Source organism: Bidens hawaiensis, unplaced genomic scaffold (genome assembly GCF_021521415.1).
Source record: "Bidens hawaiensis isolate Kalapana, Puna unplaced genomic scaffold, B.hawaiensis_p1.1 tig00036368_1, whole genome shotgun sequence".
Lineage (NCBI taxonomy): Eukaryota > Viridiplantae > Streptophyta > Magnoliopsida > Asterales > Asteraceae > Bidens > Bidens hawaiensis.
Window position 1 is genome coordinate 144,949 of NW_027505408.1, and position 9,179 is coordinate 154,127.

General features: G+C 40.4%; 1 pseudogene across 1 annotated transcript; it reads left to right on the forward strand.

The window, feature by feature from the left end:
- Positions 1-3,282: 3,282 nt before the first annotated feature.
- Positions 3,283-6,840, forward strand: LOC143613004 (uncharacterized; annotated as a pseudogene). Its single transcript, XR_013150038.1, has 9 exons — positions 3,283-3,341; positions 4,023-4,229; positions 4,305-4,535; positions 5,539-5,665; positions 5,802-5,863; positions 5,946-6,176; positions 6,258-6,379; positions 6,472-6,610; positions 6,682-6,840. The product of XR_013150038.1 is annotated as an uncharacterized LOC143613004 (transcript).
- The last annotated feature ends 2,339 nt before the right edge of the window (positions 6,841-9,179 follow it).

Below are 9,179 nucleotides of genomic sequence, written 5' to 3' on the forward strand. Positions count from 1 at the left end.
TTGGGAGTTCCATCAAACATCTTTTTACTTCCACAAATGCCTTCTCAGCCTCCGGTGTCCATTTGAAATGAGCTTTTTTCCAACAGTTTCGTAACTTGGACACGAAGGGAAAGGATTTGGAGGCGTGATTCGCTAAAATTTTGTTCAATGCCATTAACCAGCCATTTAACGTTTGTACCTCCTTAAGCGATGACGAGGAAGGCATTCGCGCAATCTCCTGAACTTTCTCTGGGTTTGCTTTGAATGCTTCCCCCGTGACAATAACCCCCAAGAATTTGCCTTTTTCCATTCCGAAAAAGCATTTTGTTGGATTAAGTTTCATGTTAATTTTCTTTAATATGGAAAAGACATCTTCAATATCGCGTAGCATTTGGTCTTCTTCCACACTTTTTATTACCAAGTCATCCATGTAGACCTCTAAATTCCTGCCAATTTGTTCTCTGAACGTGTTTTCCACCAAACGTTGGTAAGTGGCACCCGCGTTCTTCAAACCAAAAGGCATCATTTTGTAACAAAAAGTCACTTGATCGGTTCGAAAGGATGTTTTGTCTTCGTCACGGGCAGCCATTCGAATCTGATGGTACCCTTTGTACGCGTCTAGAAAGCATTTAAACTTGTAAGGCGCCAGTGTGTCCACTTTCAGGTCTATCTCTGGGGGCTGGTAACAATCTTTCAGGCAAGCTTTATTTAAATCTTTGAAGTCTATGCACATCCGTCATGTCCTATTGCTTTTGGGGACTATCACTAGGTTCGCCACCCAGGTTTGATTTTGTATTTCGCGGATGATCCTCGTCTGGAATAAGTCTTGAACTTGTTCATTCATGGCCTTTGTTTGCTCTGGACCCATTTTCCTCTTTTTCTGAACAATTGGTGTATACGCCGGATTTACCCCCTATTTATGTTCAGAAATCTCCTCGAAACTCCCGTCACGCGGACTGTTTCTGAAATTGTTGGCCCAATAGTAATCGTTTGGGTTGATTACCCATTTTCCCGATTCGGTCCTTACCATCCCTTTTAGAGTCTTGGCAGGTTTGGATCCTTCTGTCGTGAAGTAATGCTTGTTGACTTGGATAATTGTAACACATGTTCTTGTAGGAACCCTGACTGCGCATGACCATGCGCAGTCGATGGGTTAGCATTGAAGTCCCCTATTGCCTCATGTCCTAGGATTATATCGTGTTTAGATTTCGTGGGTAGGACCAGAAATTCCACTTCCTCGATCCGCGAGTGAGTTCCATCACTGAGTGTGAATGGAAACGTTATGACCCCTCGCGGGTACATAACCTCGTATCCAAATCCTGACACAGGGGCATGAGTAGGTTTAAGGCGTGCCTTATCGTCTTCGTCAAGTTGCTTGAAGCATTGTTCATACATGATGTCTGACGTGTTCCCAGTATCGAAGAAGACATACTAGGACCTATAGTGCCTAAAAAGTGCTGTTATTACCAATAGTTGCTTCATACAAGGACCTCCCTTCATCTTTGGAAAGATTACCGGTTCGCTCTTCCAATCGTCTTCTTCAATCTCAGGTCTCTTTTTTCTACGCGGTGGTCCGCCTTGAATCATGTGCATGTTTAGATCCCTGATTTGTTTTTTAGGCGGGCCTTTATCTGCTTGAGTAGAATGTTTCCGCGCGCCTTGGCGAACATTTTTTAACAGATGTTCTAATTTCTCTGATTTGATTGCAGCTTCTATCTCACTTCTCAAACTTACGCAATCGTCAGTATTGTGTCCGATATCCTCATGAAACAAACAATGTTTGTTCGGGTTCAAATGCGCTCGTCGAGTCATCGTTGCAGTTTTTTGAACTCGGTATTTTCTGGTGTGAGGATTTCGGATGGAGTTTTCCTCAAAGGAGTCCACTTTTGATCTTGTTTACTCTGCCCATGGTCTTTCTGCTTTTGCCCAATCAGTGACATGACGTCAAACTGCTTGGAAGATTCATCAGGTGGCTGGATCCTAGACCAAATTAACCCCCTTTCTTCCTTCTTGGGATGGACGCTTTTAAATTCCGCTTTACCTGACTGTTTCAGAGTCTCCCGTCCCAGAAGCTTCTCAGTGGTTGCAAATACTTTGGCCGCGGTCATGATGGCGTCCTAGGTTTTGGGTATTCCATCCCGCCAAGTTAAGCAACGGATCAGGTCATTGCTTCTAACGTTTTGTCTGAATGCGCCTCTCAACATGTCTTCACTAATACCACCAATGTTTAAGTTTTCATTGTTAAAGCGGGTGAAGAAAATTTCGATGGACTCGTTGTCACGGTGGATGACATTTAGAATCTCTTAGGGGTCGCGCGTATGTTTACGCTGTTGGCTAAAATGCTGCGAGAATTTTGCAACCAAGTCGTCCCAGCTTTTAATTTTCCCATATGGGAGCTTCTTAAACCATTCACGTGCTGCTCCTGTCAGGGTTAAAGGGAACATGTTGCACCAATAAGGCAAAGTCTAGCCACTAACCCCACCCATCGAGGTGAAATTCAACAGGTGATCACTTGGATCAGTCATCCCGTTGTATTTACCAAGGTTACTTGGGATTTTCACGTTTGTTGGGAATGGAGCAGTGACAATTCGCGGGATGAACTTTGATTTTTCAGCAAACGCAGCTGGACGATAAGGTTTTGTGAAATCTTCTTCAGCGTCACTACAGTATTCTGTGTGTTTTGCTATCGTCCGTATTTTGCTGGCCCCTTCCTTACCATACGCGTGACTGTCGTCGCTCGCGTATCCCTTATTGTGATACGCGATGTCCCTCTGTCTCTGGGAAGCATGACTCTGGTTATACACGATCTTGCGGGATAAGACCCGCTGGGTCGGACGACCTCTGTCATGACTTCCACCCTGTTGACGGTCACCTGATTGCTCCACAACCTCCATTTCTGGAGTAATTTGACTTCGGCGTATGACCGGTGGAGGTGAAGGAGATGGTGAATCATCATAAACTAGAGTCCTCACCTGTAGCTGATTGTTTTTCACCATCCTGCCATACTCTTCCTTCAACTTTTGTTGTTCTTGTTGATACCACTCTTCGGGGGTTAACACTACTTTCCCAAATCTAGACCGGTGACGAACTCGTGTTTCATCACCATCGAATCGGAGTTCAAGTACTTCAACGAGATTCTACCAAAATCTGTCTTGCGTCTTCTAATACCGGGCCCCCAAAACCTTCAGTCCGTCTTCCTCTCGCCAGAGTAACCGTAGGAAACTGTTGGTTCTGACTCATCGTAATAGACCACAAAAACTCCAAAAAACCACAAAAAGCGTGAAATCTAGCTTCGAAAAACGGATGGCGCCAATGAAGAAGCACGGATCTAAACTGGATAGTCCGAATCTATGTTTCCACAGGTAAGATACACTAAATCCCCAATGAGCTCAGATTCCAGCTAACTTCCTGCAAAACAGACACCCTGAGTCTCGTCACGGGAAGGACAAGATGGGGGGTTCTTCCCATAACCACTCTCCGACGTGAGAATAAGTACTGTACAGTGAATGAATAAGTATGAAGTACAATTAATTGCTCTGATCATGTGAGAGTAAATGAATACCTCATGAAGATGATTCGAGCATTTATAGCCGGGGATGAGAGTAAGGTGATTGGTGGAGTTGTCATTGTCAAGATATTCCATATCTACCTGAATGGACACATGTCGCCCGTCTATAGGATATGACAACCTGGCCCCGTTTGGGACGGTTACCAGGTTATCCAGCTATCATCCTTTTATTGGCTGGTGTCGTTATTAGGGATTGTTAGGATAATCTTCTAGAAATGGTTTGTTACAACTGTTCTTCCAAGTCACGTGGGAACCTTGCACGTGTGAGGTTCCTTATGTGGCCCGCGGTTCTCTTCCGCAGATGCTCGTTGGTAATCCGCGGGTTGTGTTGGAGACCCGCAGGGTGAATCCTTTAGTCCGCGGGTAGTTTCATCCTCCCCTTCTTCCCCCCTTGTACTAAATTATTCTTGAAGCAACATAATAATAATAATAATAATAATAATAATAATAATAATAATAATCCCACATCCACCAGTAGTAGTAGCAGGACCAAGACTCTGTGCTGCTCCAAAAACCAACGACCCACTCGCCGTCGGTACGGAAGCTCCCGGAAGTCAGTGTTGAGAAAAACATTGCAGCAAGAGCAAGTCTGATGACCCCCTTGTCGCCATCATCGGCGGCGGTATGTCTCTGTGCTCTCCAGCTCGAGAAGAGAGGGGTCCGCTCCACTCTTTTCGATACCGTACGTATCCCTTATTATTATATATTCATCAAATTCACCCACTTCATGGACTGCATAATAACAATAACAATTCAGGGAATTCATGGACTCGGGGGACGAATGGTATTACCGATGAAATGGTATTTGACCACGCGGCTCAATTCTTTACTGTCACCGACTCCCTCTTGGTTCATCAATGGTCCCACCAAGGCTTTGTCAGGCACTCATTGGAGAGCTTCAACCCGGGGGTCATTTCGTCCCCTTTCCTTCTTCCCCTCCTCGATATATAGCCGGATGCGTACTCTTGCAGACTCCATACTTTCTCAGGTTTACAATTCTCATACTTCATTTTTATATATTACTGAGGCCATATCGTAGCATCTTATGTAACCACACACATATGATTGTCACGGCCATAGTAGAATACAACCTTCATTATTGAAATGGATAATTACTGTTTGTAGGTATTATTTATTATTTGTTTTATTATTATTCAATAACTTCTCAAGTTTTCTATATAGTATACGACTTTTGTTTTAGATAAAGAGTAGGAATCCTATCTATATTATGTGGTTTTTTGTTTAGATAACTATGTATTGTGCTTTCGGGTTTGATTCATTTGCGCATAATTGATTTGTGGAGAGTTGGTTTAACTCAAGAGTAACTGTGGGAGAGCCTATCAACCTCTAGAAAGTTGATTAATCAATCCTTTTCAATTTGTTTTCTCAGTTTTTGCTTCAGTTGCATTTTGGAATGGTGAATTTTTTTTCTTAGTGGCCGGCTTTATGAAGGCAAAAACTCTCATTTTGGTTACTGTGCATTTGTAATTGTAGTTTTGTGTTTAACTGAATGTTGATCATCGGATTATCGTTTTCAATCACTCAGATTTTGCTCTGTAGAAACATACAAAATTGCAAAGATAAATTCTGTGATCATAAACTTGGACATCTTTATATTCGAAATAAATATTCGTTCTAGCTGGATTTGGTCTATAGGCAAGTTTTTGAAAAGTAAAAAAAAAATAGATAGTTGACAGATTTGAAGGTTGATTTTAAACTGAAGTCTTGAATGTGAAACTGCTTTAACTGCAAACCTCATTCATGTTTTGGTGTCTTTTCTTTGACTTATGCTGTTTTAATTCTGGCTTTGGTTCTGATCTTTAATGTATATGGTCCATCATTAACTCTTGTGAAGACGTTAAGCACACTCACAGTAGATCGATATATTAGGCTATATTGAAATGAAAAACATTATACTGATGTGTTAAAATAGTTATATGAATTTTGGTAATGCGTAATGGCTTAGCTGAAAAGTTTATATGTGTTTTTAGAGTTCCATGATTGAAGTAGTTCGGCCGTGCTGGATAAGTTCTATTGAACCATATAATGGAATGTGGCACTTGAGTGAGAATGGAAAGCATCAGGGACAGTTTGATGCCATTGTTATAGCACATAATGGTAACTGTCATATTTATGTCACATCATGTACTGTCTTTCCTATGCACATTGTTAATGAATATTCTTTTCTAATACCTTATTCATTAAGGGAATGTGCATTCCATGAATCTACTCAAATGCTATGTAATATGATTAGGAAAATGTGCTAACCGATTGCTCTCTACATCGGGACTACCACTTATTGCAAGACAGATGAAGGTATACAAAGCATTTCTAGAGTTTCTCATAACCTTTTTACTTTTTATAATTGTTCAATAGTATTAACAGTGAATGTTTGCAGAGACTGGAACTTAGTAGCATATGGGCTCTTCTTGCTGCCTTTGATGATCCACTTCCTTTACCGGGCGGAATCGTTACTCCATTCGAAGGTGCATTCGTGAAAGGGATAGACTCTCTATCATGGATGGGAAACAACACACAAAAACTATCTAATTCTCAGAATGCGGGACCGCCTCATTGCTGGACATTTTTCAGCACCGCCTCTTTTGGAAAACGCAATAAAGTCCCCCAGGTTTTATATTACTCCCTCTGTGATGAAGACCCCATATTTGACTATTTGACCCCTAAGTTGACTCTTTTAACTTTTTATCAGGAGAATATTCCCAGTGCAACAGCGGAGAAGGTGAAACAAATGATGCTTGCTGGTGTTGAGAACGCCCTAGGGTTAGAAACCGGCTCACTTAAGACACCAACATATACACGTGTACAGTTGTGGTATGAATTTCAGCAATTGCAGTGTTATAAACGTATAATTATGATGGCATTACATAAGTTACGTGGGAATAATAATATATATTATTCTGCAGGGGTGCAGCTCTTCCTACAAACACTCCTGGTATTCCGTGCATATTTGATCCTCTTGGAAGAACGGGCATTTGTGGCGATTGGTTACTTGGTTCCAGTTTAGAGGCTGCAGCCCTAAGTGGATTATCCCTAGGAAACCATGTAATTTCAACCCATTTATAAATCTTATATTATTCACTAATATAATATGGGGTTAAATGAATCTTATACAGATTGCGAATTTTCTAAAAAGTGGTGGGTCACGACCGGATGAGTTTGCGGTTGGGTTACACGAGGATTTCCATCCGTTGCAGGCTCATGATATTGGGCAGTTCCCAGGGTTAGAGGCCAATAAAGATATACGTGATGCTGAGGTTCAAGTTGGAGCTTAATGTTCTCGTGGACATGAATCGTGTGTTTTTCCTCGAGTCGTAAGTTCGTCTTTATAGTTTTATGGACGTTCTCTTTTATTATTGATCAGGGACCTAGTTGACTAATTTACCCCTTTAGGCTTCACCACTTATAAGGTCCGCTTGAATCTTGGTAGTTGGTTCCATAGACTGGTCTAAACCCTAGGTTGGACCGGCCAAAATGGTTCTGTTTTGGTAGTTTGAACCGGTTAAAGATTCTTTCTTTAATTCGTTAGTCTGCATTAAGTTTTTAAAATGATAAAAGAGGTTCATTAATATAATACATTTGCTTATTCCAAAATAATATAATAAAGGTTAATCGGCCGATTCCAAATCTCCAGAGCCGAACCTGGGATTGAACGATTGAACTGAACCGCCAAACTGGCCGAACTGCCTGATTTGATTAAATTGCAATGGTTTATAAACATGCCTACATCCAAATGAATATAGTCCATAGAATAACATGTACATCAGTTTTTCATTTTGATCTTGCAGGTTTGGAATCTATTAGCTTCTCTTCCTACCACCACATCATGAAGCACTTTCTGTTGTTACTAACGCTATTAACAACAATTTACAGTATCACTAATCGTAATATACTGATATTGGCCAATACGCTCTATGCACAGGTACAGCATTTCTGATCTGTTTTTACCCGTTTTAACTATAAATGAAATATTATGTAAGCGGGCTTATCCTAGCTTTGAGGACGTGATTCTTAGCCCAGGGTTATAAAAGTGTGTTGGAAGTGGCAATTTCAGTCCACTCGCTCACTTATTAATGGGCCAACTTGGGTTATCCTCCATCTCTAATTTTTCAAATAGATAGAACTTAAGAGAAAAAAGAACTTAAAAAGAGGTGTCAAATGCATAATACCTCCAAATCTGTTTTTTTTTAAGATTAGATTATTATTTAATGTGTTAAGACTCATCTGAAGCTCTATCACTTGAGTAATTTTTCAAGCTTGACCCTGGCTCATTTATTATTTATATGTTATTTAATTAGTTGGTTTATATACACACACGCGCACAAACACACACGCGCACACACATATACATACATGTATGTATGATTATAACTTTCATATATTCATAGCGTAATGTTACTTTGTTTATCATAATCATATATACAATAGTATTTATCATGTAACCTGTATTAGATACATATAATACTGTATTCATATTAATAATGGACTCAAGCCTGCTTTAGCTTATCCGATTCGAGTTTTAATTAGCCGGTCTCGAATATCTCATGAGTGACTCGGCCCATTTACACCCATATTGCATTCCCAAAGTGTATGCTTTGATGATAAAAACTGAATCCCACACTTTTCAGGAGTATGCTGCAAAGTATAACAAAATTGATCTCTTGTTCTTTGGGATATTCGTTTGCTTTTTGTAAATATTTGCACTCCATCTTGAAGATCCATGCCTGCTTTAGTTTTACCCGTTCCCATTTTCGTTTATGTTAAATCTATCGCCTCCCCCAAAATAAATAAAAACTAATTGCATGGATTGCATGGACTAATTAAGCTTTGTTACAGGCGCACACAAGTGAAGATGGAAGCATTCCTTTGAGAATAAGATGAATCTAGAGTGCAACATTGCTGCTAGAAATACTGAAGAGTTGTATCAAATAGCTTGCGTGTTAACTAGTTGATGTAGTTAATTGACATTTAAAGCTTTTGTTGCCAAGTAATCATTGTAGATACCCCAAATCTGTTTGTTGTTTCTTGTCTAAAGGTTACACAAGTTTATATTTTGTTGTTTTAGTTTATCTGATGCAAAATCATGATGTTTTTCTCCTGTCTTCGATCTTTTGAACCGTGAAAAAACAAAGCTATGCGCTAATGTTTTGCACTTTCTGGGTTTGTTGAAGTCTATAAAACTTCTATTTTCGTGTATCCTTGTGTGAAATCAAGGAATAGACCTTGAAGTAATGGTGCGGTGGTGGTTATCATAGTCAAAAGCGAAAGCACTCGCCTAGGTGCTTAGGCCAGGCGAGGCGTAACAATACCCCCTTGTGTACTAATTCTATAAAACTAAGAAACTTTTTGCTACAATGTGTATAGTTAACAATAAAGGTACGACGATCCAAGAGCATGCCAATAGTTAACAATAAAGGTACGGCGGTCCAAGAGCATGCCAATGACAGGGCGTCCTAACCTGCTAAGATCAAAGAAAACACGCCCTGCTAGTCTCATCGTAGGAGGGGGTCTTCTACGATCAACCTTCGACATGAGAATTAGTGATATGATACGATAATGAGGTGGCAAGAGTAAGTATGAAGAGAGAATAGAGAGAAATTGGAAAAGTGAGATT